The sequence below is a fragment of the Leiobunum rupestre genome, chromosome 9 (assembly GCF_980474605.1).
Source record: "Leiobunum rupestre chromosome 9, qqLeiRupe1.1.hap1, whole genome shotgun sequence".
Taxonomy (NCBI): Eukaryota; Metazoa; Arthropoda; class Arachnida; order Opiliones; family Sclerosomatidae; genus Leiobunum; species Leiobunum rupestre.
In genome coordinates, this window is record NC_143392.1 from 10,215,652 (window position 1) to 10,228,195 (window position 12,544).

Here is a 12,544-nt window from a genome sequence, read left to right on the forward strand (position 1 = left end):
CTAACGTTAGCTAAAGGAATAATATTACGCACTTTAAAATTATATATTCATATTATTTTCGCATATATTTATCGAACAGTAAAAACTTGCTTACGTAAATCTGGAGGCTCGTGCGGTCTCAGTGCTTAAATACGTTCTTTGGTATTGGCTGCATGGAGGCCGAAAGCTGAAAAGAAAAAATAACATGTTGAACGAAAACAACAGTGTTTTTTGTATCTTATTTTGGTGCGGCTTAATAGTTATCGATCTTTTTCTTTAATCGATATTTTTCTCTCGACTCTTCGTCCCCCGGACACCCTCGATACAAATCCTCCTGGACGGTATAGCCGTCAACTTGGATTCCCTAACGGGTTATTAGACGGGTTGAGCCCTGTACTAGAAAACGCGTAGAGTAAGCAGTCTGTCGTCCTCGCTACGCGTTTTATCGCTCGATTAACCTCTCTATTAAGGAAATGAAAATTCCCGGATGATACGTCATGGATTTTTAAACCTTATCCGCATTTTTGTAACAACGTTTTATCTCATCGTGATTTGATTAAGGAAATGTTTGACTAGGTACAATTTTACTTCATTAATGAGGTTTTTTATAGGAATATACAGGGTGTTTCAAAAGGTTATTCAATAAATTTAATGAATTGTAGGGGGTGAGTTGAGAAGTATGCCTGTTTTTATTTCATTCCCCATTTTCCAATGATGAGTTAAAAGAGCGCAAAATAGCTTCAAAGTGTGGCCTACTAGCCCCTGGAAGTAGGCTGCGACGAGCGCCAAACCAAGCAGCAGGGACTTTAAATACTGTTTAAGTTTACTTTTGTAGGCTAGTTACTTCGATTTGTTTACAAAGTCCTTTTTTACCTATCACACGAACCCAAACCTTGATATTCGCATTTCCCTGCTGCTTGGTTTTTCACTTGTTGCAGCCTACTTCCAGGGGCTAGTAGGCCACACTTTGAAGCTCTCTGGCGCTCTTTTAACTCATCGTAGGAAAATGGGGGGAAAAACAGGCATATTTCTCAACTCACCCCCTACAACTCCTTAAAATTTTGTATAACCTTTTAAAACACCCTGTATATTAAGTTGTTAACTTTTGACTTTGTCTTTGACCTTTATTACTGCCGTGTTATTACTAATTACCTTCATCAATCAAAACATAAACGTCAATTTGTTTTTGGAAAAAGTGGCCAGTAATCCAAAGTTTCCCCAATCGCTTATCGTGCCATTGCATTCGATTTATATCGGGTGCGGCCATTTTTTTTAAGCCTTAATAAGGCTACAGTACTTTTTGGTGGTCAGCGACCAAGTTTAAATCGGTTCCATAACTTACCTGTAGGTCTTTCTATAGAGTAACTTGGCCATTTCTTTTACATATACCATAAATCACGTAAATACGCGTTTATGTATCAAATTCGAATATTGCAGATTCAATAATTTATAATTGTTTTTGCCATAGTAAACGTTATTTTTACTGTTTCAAGAGTTTCAACTTTTTTCCAGAATTTGTATTTCAATCTTAAAGCTGGTAAACCTAGAATTTCTATATTTCGAAGTACTATGATATTTGCTTTCTTATTTAAAGAAACTTCAAATCGTTAAAATATATTTAAAAAAATTTAATATAAATTTTTGTTCAGTTATGTTTCGCTCCTCCAAATGCATTGGTCCCAAAATCCCAATATATATTTAACTTTTTTCAAACTCTAGTCTATCCTGACAAAATTCCCAACGATGTTTTTTATTTAATTTCCATAGACCAAGTAGTACCATCGTTCAAACTGTTTTTGGTCGTATCTACAATCTCTATGCCAAGTAAATTTGAGCCCATTACATAGTAGTTGTAGGTCTACCGTGCACGGCTACTACGACTACATAAAAGACACGCACTATCTTACTAAATTCAATGGCTTGAAACGGGTTTAGGACTAGCTATTAAACCAATAGAAATATTACTTAATTGAAAGTAGTCGCACGAGCCTAATGTTATCTTAGGTTAGTATTTTTACTACAATAGGGTACTTGACGACGAAATAGAAATTAGGAACTGCAGTCCTATGAGCTTTTTATTATCATTGTTTATGATCTATCCGTCGCAAGTTCGTAACTTTCCGCCAAATACTCTTCGCGTAGCTTTTTAAACCATCAAATATTTCCTGTAAACCAATAGATTTTTTTATTTTTGGTGAAATTATGAAATCAAAGCCATTTACTATGAATTTAATTAGACAGTTGATACTAGTGTTGTAAGTCAGAAAATTTTCCGGAAAATGAATGAGGCCTTTTTTTCCGGAACCATTTCCGTATTTTTCCGAAAAAAAAATTAAAAAAATTTTTATTCCCTGATTAGTCTAATATATTGTTTGCAAATTTAAATAAAGCGGCATTTTCGCCTCATTTTTGCGAATCTAAAAGTAAAACTAAACCTCTAGACTAGTTTAAATTGATTAACAATGTAACGCAATTAATGTTTTGTAGTATGTTTACTGTTATTAGACATTTTATATCGATAAATAGTTAAAAAAATACAAACCCTTAAAAAGGAATTTATCTTTCCATTTTTTATTTTCCGATTTGCGAAAATTTTCTAGAAATTTTTCCGCATTTTATTTTTCCGGAAAATTAACAACACTATAACTTATAGTGAAAAAGATATTCTATGAAGTTGGCAATTTTTAGGCTTTGAGTTAGCAAAAATGTATCCTCTCCCCCCCAAACCTAAGTGCTTTGCTACGCCAATGCTCTCATATTTTCCAACCCGTACGATAATGAAAATATTTAAGCGCGTTTAATAGTTTGTCGTTCGAGTGGAAAGTCGAGGCGCACCAATGTAAATGTTCCGGAGAGGCAACAGGCGGGCCACTCAAAACGAGACATAATTAATCCGATTAATTCGCTAATTAGTTTAAATTCCTCGCTGCCAACCCCCCGTCATAAACGAGAAGGCTCTGCAAAAACGGTGGGGGCGTTAGCGAGCGCTTCTTTGTCATCAACGGTCCCGGTCCCGAGGCGCTCGGGAGCCAGCCAGAGCGACTATATAGCCATCCCTGATGGGATGGGGAGATCAGGAAGCGGGGGGGGGGAAGTAGGGGGAGAGAGAGAGACGGAATCCGTCAGGTGTATCGAGGCAAAGTTGGGAAAAGCTTATTAGAGTAGAGTCTGGAGGAGCCGAGAGAAGAACCTGTGCTCGGCGGCGACCAGTTGTGTCTTTTCTACATAAGCTTCGGGAGCCTACGGTCGATTTTGGCAATCTCGCGCCGAGTTTAACAGTCAATTTGACCGGACTAGCTTCACTCTCTATCTGTTCGGTGTATCCGTTAGCTTTAAGGCGACATCTACTGGTTCGATTAGTAGCAGTGTGCCGGTCTTTCATCCACCCTCCGAAGGCCTTCGTCCCCGTGTTTGTGTTGTTCGACGTACGCGTTGCTATTCGGACTGCCTTTCGTCGACTCGAGTGTTATAGGTAAGAAGGTACGTTTACCGTTTTCGTAGCTGACTTAATACCTACGTAGGTACGTGTGTGTAAAGTTTTGGGTGTCTTTTACTATCTTCCCTTTATTGGAGATCCGTTTTCGAAATTGGGGCTGGGTTTACAAGCGGTGATTGATAAGATTGGAGCTGTTTTCCTTATTGGGGATTTTAAACTTTATTGAGGGTGACATTTTAATTGTTTTGTATTTGCGTATTCACTTTTCGGCGCCTTTAATATTTCATATTTCTGTAAAGAGTAGTTTATTTATTATTATTTAAATATATTTCATTTATTTATTTACGTTATACGATACCGTAATCCAAAGGGGATCTTGCTCAGATGCATTTCAACTCTATTAATTTTCTAAGACACTGTTATTCCATTTCGTTCTCCACTAGTTATTTATTGATGGTTCCTTTAACTTATTCTACGATATTTAGTTCGTTCGTGATCGCGGATCAAACCGAGCTTAGTTATAATTTATAATTGTGGTCGTTCATTCGGAGGTTAGGAGAATGGCTAAAATGATTTTAAGTTATTGCCGGTATCATATTTGAAGCTTTCCCAATTCGGAAACTTGGTAGTTTCGGTGATTTTAATTCCACGTTAGTGTCTTTATATTGCGAAGAAGGACCGCTTAATAATAATTAGTTAGGCTAATACATTATTCTAGGTGGCTGGGCGAGGGGGTAGCCACTTGGAAAAAAATTGTACACCAGATTTCTGATTTCAAAATATTTTCGTTATTTCTCAAATATTTCCGATTTTTCTCCAATATTTCCAGTATTTCTCAATTATTTCCGATATTTCTCAAATATTTCAGATATTTCTCAAACATTTCCAATATTTCTCAAACAATTCCGATATTTCTCAAATATTTCCGATATTTATCAAATATTTCCGATATTTCTCAAATATTTCCAGTATTTCTCAATTATTTCCGGTATTTCTCAAATATTTACGATATTTTCCATAATTTTAATATTTCCGATATTTCTCAAATATTTTCAGTATTTATCAATTATTTCCGGTATTTCTCAAATATTTACGATATTTCCCATAATTTTAATATTTCCGATAATTTTAATATTTCCGGTATTTCTCAAATATTTCCGATAATTTCCGATATTTCCGATAATTTTAATATTTCCGATAATTTTAATATTTCCGATAATTTTAATATTTCCGGTATTTCTCAATTATTTCCGGTATTTCTCAAATATTTCCGATAATTTTAATATATCCGATAATTTTAATATTTCCGATAATTTCCGATATATCCGATAATTTTAATATATCCGATAATTTTAATATTTCCGATAATTTTAATATTTCCCATAATTTTAATATTTCCGATAAATTTAATATTTCCGATATTTCTCAAATATTACCGGTATTTCTCAAATATTTCCGATAATTTTAATATTTCCGATAATTTTAATATTTCCGATAATTTTAATATTTCCGATAATTTTAATATTTCCGATAATTTTAATATTTCCGATAATTTTAATATTTCCGATAATTTTAATATTTCCGATAATTTTAATATTTCCGATAATTTTAATATTTCCGATAATTTTAATATTTCCGATAATTTTAATATTTCCGATAAATTTAATATTTCCGATATTTCTCAAATATTTCCGATAATTTCCGATATTTCCGATATTTCTCAAATATTTCCGATAATTTCCGATAATTTTAATATTTCCGATATTTCTAAAATATTTTCGATATTTCTCAAATATTTTCGATATTTCTCAAATATTTCCGATATTTCTAAAATATTTCCGATATTTCTCGAGATTTCTAATATTTCTCGTAGATTTCAAATATTTCCTATATTTCTTGTGGATTTCTAAATTTCCGGAAATAATTATTTGGATTTCTCGCTATTTGTACACCATATTTCTTAAGTGGCTACCCCCTCGTGGCTGGGTTACAACGCGTAGGAGGGTGCTTCATGCCGTGACAGCCATATACACTCCCTACATTTACTATTACCGTAAGCCTCTGTAAATTTTTATGTTAAGGGAAAACCGAAGAACTCGGGAAAAACCATTTTCACTATAAACCGCCGCTTATGAAAATGGTGGATAAAATTTAATTTCGAAATTATATTCAAAATTGGCCAAATCCAAATGGGACTTGGATCGAAAAATATAATCGGAAATGTGTTGTATTTTATCCAATTTGATTAAAATTAATCAATCCAAACGGAATTGGATGTATCTTGAGTCTAGTTAGATCCAAATTTGGACCTGGGATCAAGTCAGTTTTGTAAGGGGGATAGACCTTGCGGGCGAAACCGACCTATATTTAATACTAATTTGAGTAGTACAGTGCTTCTTGATTGGACGTGAAATATTTAACGCGGTCGATTATCCTACTATATACGCTACGCATAATATCGTCATTTCTCGGTTTCAGCTGAGACTTAACTTGCCAATTTCAATTAGTGCGATAGCATTGTCTCCATTCCGCGAATCCTAGCGCAAATCCTGGCTTGTGGATGGGTTTAAATCGACCGATTCCTCGTTACAATTTATTAAATCCAGAGTGTCTTACAATCTAATTAGTTGGCTGTAATAATACCTCTCAAATTAAAATTTGATATTTTAATTTCACGCCCATTTATAGGGAAAAATTAAAATATTAGAATAATTGATGCGAAATTACAAATGCAAACTTGAATATAATTAACATTTAACATTTGTTAATCTCATTATCAGTACATTAATCGTTTTTCCAGTTTATGAAAACGAATACTTGCGTCACAGAAATGACAGTTGGCAAACTATACGATTTCTCACAGCATAATTAGCTGTCAAACTTTGTATAGTGTGCACTGTTCAAAATTACCGTAGCTTCCTGTTAAATTATCGTAAAATTTTTACAGTCAAATTTCAATACCAACTTTTAACCGTAAATTACCCTAAAAGCAATTAGAAGTTTCATGTTGGAAAAACAGTAACTTCAAATATAATAGTTAAACGAAAAAAATTTAAACAACGAATTTTTCAAGTGCACAAGATAAAATAATAAATCTTGTGAACTAGAAAAATTCGTTGTTTAAATTTTTTTCGTTTAACTAATAAATTTTGCGCAAGTTGTTAAATTGTAATTTTAATTGAAATATAATGTTAATTGTACTTTATATTTCTCGTGCCTAGAGCAGCTTTTTACTTGCTTATTTTACAGGAAAAATAACCTATAATATTACAGGAACTTAAAATTAACAATAATTTTTAACAGTATGAACAAACCATTACAAAATCCTTAAAATAAATCAAATATTTCCTAAAATAAAAAATTGGCCCTAATTTTCATTGATAAACCCTTAGATAAAGAGTCTGATTTTGTATGGCTCGTTTAGCCTTGGCGTATACCACAATCAATAACTTCAATCTAGTTTCATACATCATTTGAATGCCCCTAACGAGAACTTTGGGTTTCCTTGAAAATAACACCGGCCATACGGTATTATAAAATTCTAGGCGATACCTAGTTTCCATTCCGCGGAAGATTGAATTTTGGAGAAGGCACGCTATAGCGTAAAAGGGTCAAATCCGAGGCGCACTGAATTCTAAACGTTTAAACGGGCTACATTTCACGCGCTTAGAAGGCGAATTGGCCACCGTGTGTTTAAAGCTTACCTTTTCGGCCCGTATTCAAATCATCCTAATAGAATTTGTCTGGCTGCTTATTGGGCGCTGCTGGTCGCGTTCGTTGGGCAATTTTCTCTCCCCGCTAGTTCGCCTTTTTAATATTCCTCTCTCGAAAAGTTTCGTGTTTGAGTGTTATTATATGATCTGGCAAATGTCCTCCAGCGATAACCGGACCCGCTATCTCTTCCCTCTCCTCTAACTGGAGTATTACCACGATCGGTTTTTTTTTAATTAAAATTGGCCGAACCTTGAACTACTTACCAGGTTTGACGAACTTTGAAATAACATTGTTTTTGAACGCTAAAATGCAAATAGATGCCTCGAGGATCGAAATATTTAATTCACTAATCGACTAAATAAAATGCAATCTTTTACGCCGTAGAATAATGTTTAATAGTGGTTAGCACTTTCGCATCGCAGCAAGAGGAGCCGGTTTCGATCCCAGCTTAACACTCCTTCCGCGTTGAGTTTTCAAGTTCTCTCCACACTGATTGGAGGGGTTTTCTCCCGAGTTCTTTGGTTTCCTCTTCCCATAAAAACTTGTTAAGGTTAACGGTATAGTTAGTGTAGGGAGCTGTTGGCTCGCGTGGCATGCAGGGCTTGCTACCACCCTCCTACGCGTTGTAACCCGGCCACCTGAATTAATGGCTTCAAAAGTCGCTTGATGACTTAGAACTAAGGCTGATTATTATAGTATCAGAATGGTTTTTCAAAAGAAAAGTATTTACTATTAGAAGTATATTACGAAAGAAGTATCCATCATATAACTTCGCAAGCTCCTGTTGATTTTTCCTAAAATATTATTTATGGATAAATGAATATCCCACTGTAGTGGAATTTAAACATTTTACATTGGTCTTAAGTTTTTAACAGTGGTTTGGTATAAGTTTCTGCGTGGGGTTGGAATTTACTTTTCTTGAGAAAACCACTGGTATGGTTTTTCCATGGTTAAAAACAGATTTTTTTATTATCAAAATCCAAATAGAGCTTAATTCTGGACCTTCGAAATTTTACGTTATCTAACTGTAAATAATTTTAAAACCCTTATTTACACTTTGTATCAGGATCTGAAACTAGGTGGTTATTATGGCATTTAGAACTAACAACGATGTTAAAACGGGTCATTCAAAATATTGAGCGAAACAATGGTAGAGAAAATTGTCATTAAAATATAAACCACCAATTGAGTTTGGACTTTACAAAGTTATGATTACCATGGTCATATATGCCTACATAATTTTAGTTTAAGTTTTGCCAATTTGTATCTTTACTTCTGACTAGTCCTGATTGTTCTGCAGGTATTGAAAAGTTATTTCCAACTATGGCTCGGTAGTAGATTAATTTTTATCCATGAATAAAATAAGCTCGGCGATATTTAAATGATATTTATTTAAATAACCAATAGTTGAATAAAAATTTTAAAATGTTTAAATAATCGAAAGTGAATAAGCCTATTATTTAAATAAAACAAAGAATTATTTAAATAAATACCACTTTTTTCAAATAAATGCTTGGTTGCGTAAAAAACATAATTAAATAAGTTAAAATGATATTCTTTTTACCAACTTTTTTTAAATAAATCGGAAAATTTGTGGATAATGAATAAACAATTCCGAGCACTATTTCCAACTTTATGAACTTCTTTTAATGAACCTGAAAAACCACCTAGGTTTTGTAAAAGCCGAAAATCTTTATCAGGTAAATATATTTCTATATATTTGCATCATTACTATTATTATAATTAAATTAAAATATTTTTTGTATTAAGTAAAATGTTAATGTTTTGGAGACATCTAATTTTTAAAAAATCAAGATTTTTTTCTTTGTGAATAAAACAACATTAAGATTGCTTTGCAGGTTATATTCCCTTTAATCAGGTAGGTAAAGGGTCACACTGTCGTTTGAAAAATTTGGGCCGAATTTAGCACGTGTTAGCAGATACGCAGAAACTAGAGCGTGAAACAGAACTGGATACCTCCTCTAACCAGCAAGGAGATAACTTACAAATGGTCACTTTTATCTTATGCTTAGTCTTCTGGAAATTTAAATACGTTTTAGGTGTAAATGTAAAATCAAAAACAAGGTTCTGACTCTCCCAAGCCTTTCTTTATCTTTGTCTGGTTAGTAGACAGTGGCACTCATTGTGACACGTCGTGCCAACAAGTTCTTACAAATACTCTTACGGTGGCCAATAGTTGCTAGGCGTGAAAAGCGAGCGACACTGTTGCCAATTTGTTTCTTTGGTTAAGGCCCTTGGCCGACGTAAAACACTCTCTTCTCCGTCTTCTGAATATAAGATTAACCATTTTTACCATCTCAGGTACGCTAAAAGCCTTCTCTTGTTAGGCCTAAATCCGTTCTCTCGGAATAAAAAGGCCAAACGAGAACAGCATTAGCGAAGCTCCAGATAAAGCTAGCGCAGGATAAATTGACAAGCTGTTCAATGTAAATATTGAAATGCAGTTTATGCATAATTTATGACTTTTCCCGGCTATATAAATTATTTCTGTCAAAAACTTCCCGCACGCGATTTGATAGTGATTTTGTCCACATTGTCCGTATAATATTTACAATATCAATAATTTTTTAACAACACCTGACTTTCAAATTTTTACCAGATTGTAAACACAAGTGATGAAGTCTTGTACATAAAACTAGATAGAAATAATTTTAAACCACTTTTGCACAATATATATTTTTTATTTACATTCGCTACGGCCGTTTCGACGCGATGACCGTTGTCGTCCTCAGGCGTATGCGATATGAACAAATTGAACCATATGATATTTCACGACAGAACCAAAAACTGAGTGCACAGAAAAAACAACCTATTTATTGTAACATTTTTGTCAACTAATTGACGGGAATACTATTTTTTATATTTATTTTTATTTTTTATTGATTTTATGTGTTTTTCTCTTTTTATTCCTATTTTTAATAATAATAATAATAATAATAATAATAATCAGCTATGCTAATACCCTTGGCTACCTTCCAGACCCGTTAACATACGCTCCTACCTCAAACGAAAACCCTCCATTTAAATAGTACTCTCTATTATACTAATTATCGTCAGCTAGGCTAATACCCTTGGCACCACCTTAGGCCTAAGTCATCAAGCGACTTTTAAAGCCATTACTTCAGGTGTCCAGGTTACAATGCGTAGGAGGGTGGTGGCCAGCGTTGCCAATTCCTGAAACTCAAATTATCGTACCAGAACCAAAATATTCTCAAATTCCGAAGTTAATTATCGTACGCCTGAAACCTGGCGGTAAATTTGAATTGTGTGTGAAATACTGACGTTAAACTTGTGAAATCAAAACTTTTTAATAACATTTAAAGTTTAAAAGATTTAAATCTTATGTTTAAAAGTCGCAGTTTTTCAGCACATCTAAAACTATCGTACATTATCGTACGCGCAAGCTGAATTATCGAAAAATGCGTACTATATAGTACGTCATTGAAAATATCTTACGTCCCAAAAATTATCTCGAAATTATCGACTTGTACGATAATTATCGTACGTCTGGCAACGCTGGTGGTGGCAAGCCCTTCATGCCGCGCGAGCCAACAGGTCCCTACACCTTAGACCAAGAAACACAGGGACGTTGCACGGTAGATATTTCGCGCCCGAAGCTTCATTGCGGCTAACTATTTCCTATTTATCTCGCGCTGTGTCGCTAGTAGCGAAGGTGAGTCAATTTTTATTGGCTATTGGAGTCACGTGCACAGTCCTACAATCTGTCAGCACGTGGCCTGTAACAGCGTAGCTCCAAAAAACGAAATTTCTGGTATGTTTTTTAATATTTGTGTCCCTAAAATATTAAAAAAATATAAAATAATTTAAAAATATGTAACACTTAGCTGATTACTTTTTTTTCAAGTTCTTTTAAAAACGTTATTTTTATCTCTCATGGATGGCGCCTATTGACTATCTGTATCACCTAACTCTCCTCTCCCTATCGCAGCCGCAACAAAGCCCCGCCGAAAAATAAAGCGTTGGGTATGCTATGAGCCAGACGTCCCTGTGTTTCTTGGTCTAAGCCTACACTAACTATTACCGTTAACCTCAACATGTTTTTATACATATTTATATACCTTTTTGTTCATTTTTAATATTTTCCCTTTTTAATTGTGATTTTTGGGGGTTTTAATTAATATAACTGCGGTTCGAGTAGAACTTGCGTTGGATATAAGTGTTAAAAGAGCTGGATGTACGTCAATTTCGATAGATTCTCTAATGTTAAGTTTTGTTAGATTGGTTATATACCTTGTTATTCATTTTTCATATTTTTCCCTTTTTATTTGTGATTTTTGTGGGTTTTAATTAACATAACATCTTTTTGTTTGTCCCGCGTATCCCATTCCACAGGTACAAGACAGTAAAAAAATACCGCTTTTTTCTAAATTTATTATTTTGTCCTTTTTGGCAGGAAAATAATTTGTAATTTTGTTTACTGGTTACAGAGGTGACCTATTTTTTACGTAAGAGCACTAAATGGTAATAATACTTATTATCTTTTTTAACGAATAGTTTTAGTTTTGTATGGTTTAAGGTCTAGAGCTACGACTTTTATAAAATTAATTTCACTTTTGTAATCAGAAATCTGTAGTGCATAAATTTAGTGGTCTCTCGGTATATGTTATGAAGGCTGATTTATCTTGGGTGTACGGATGTGCAGATTTAGCATCAGGGGGCACTGCAATCGAAAATGGTTTACGATAGACATTAGTCTTGAACGATGTAGTGTCAGATTTACAGATTAGCCTAATATATCAAGAAAGGAGATTTTTTTACTCTATTCAATTTCTACTGTGAATTGTATGTTAGAATTTAGCACATTTAAATATTTTAAGAACAGTTCTAAGATTTATAATCCGTGTTTCCATTTGGATAACACATCGTCGACGTATCACTGCCAGAAAGTAATAACAATAGGTCTTTCAATAAAAGTTACGTCCCCCTTCCATCCCGCCCGCCGCGTAAAACCGGAACTAGGTGATTTAATTTCTGTTACACGGCTACCAGATTTTATCGGGTAGTTGTACAGCCAACTTCAATCCAAGATTTCGCTTGAAACTGTAAGCCTCGGCACACGCGTTAGCGGCGTTACTGTTCTCTGTGGTCCTTCGTTAAGATATTTAACGTTGGGTAAGTTAAAATTTTAATTAAATTAAATAAATCTAATGTAAATAACTTAATAATTTCTAGTTTTCAGTTAAATAGAGAAGATATGGAGCCACTAGACGGTAATAAAACCCCAAAACCAGCAAAAGTACAGTTAATGCTCAAATCTCCGAATATATTGAAGGAAAATTCAAAACGAGAAAAACTGATCCCATTAGATTAACTCAACGTGTTACTTTCACAATCCGGAATGCAACAAGTGTTTCCTTTAACCCACGTAGCTTT

General features: G+C 34.1%; 1 protein-coding gene across 2 annotated transcripts in view; it reads left to right on the top strand.

The window, feature by feature from the left end:
• The window catches only part of cac (calcium voltage-gated channel subunit cacophony), a 338,819-nt gene that overhangs the window by 84,938 nt on the left and 241,337 nt on the right, over positions 1–12,544 (top strand). The gene's annotated exons all lie outside the window — the stretch shown is intronic.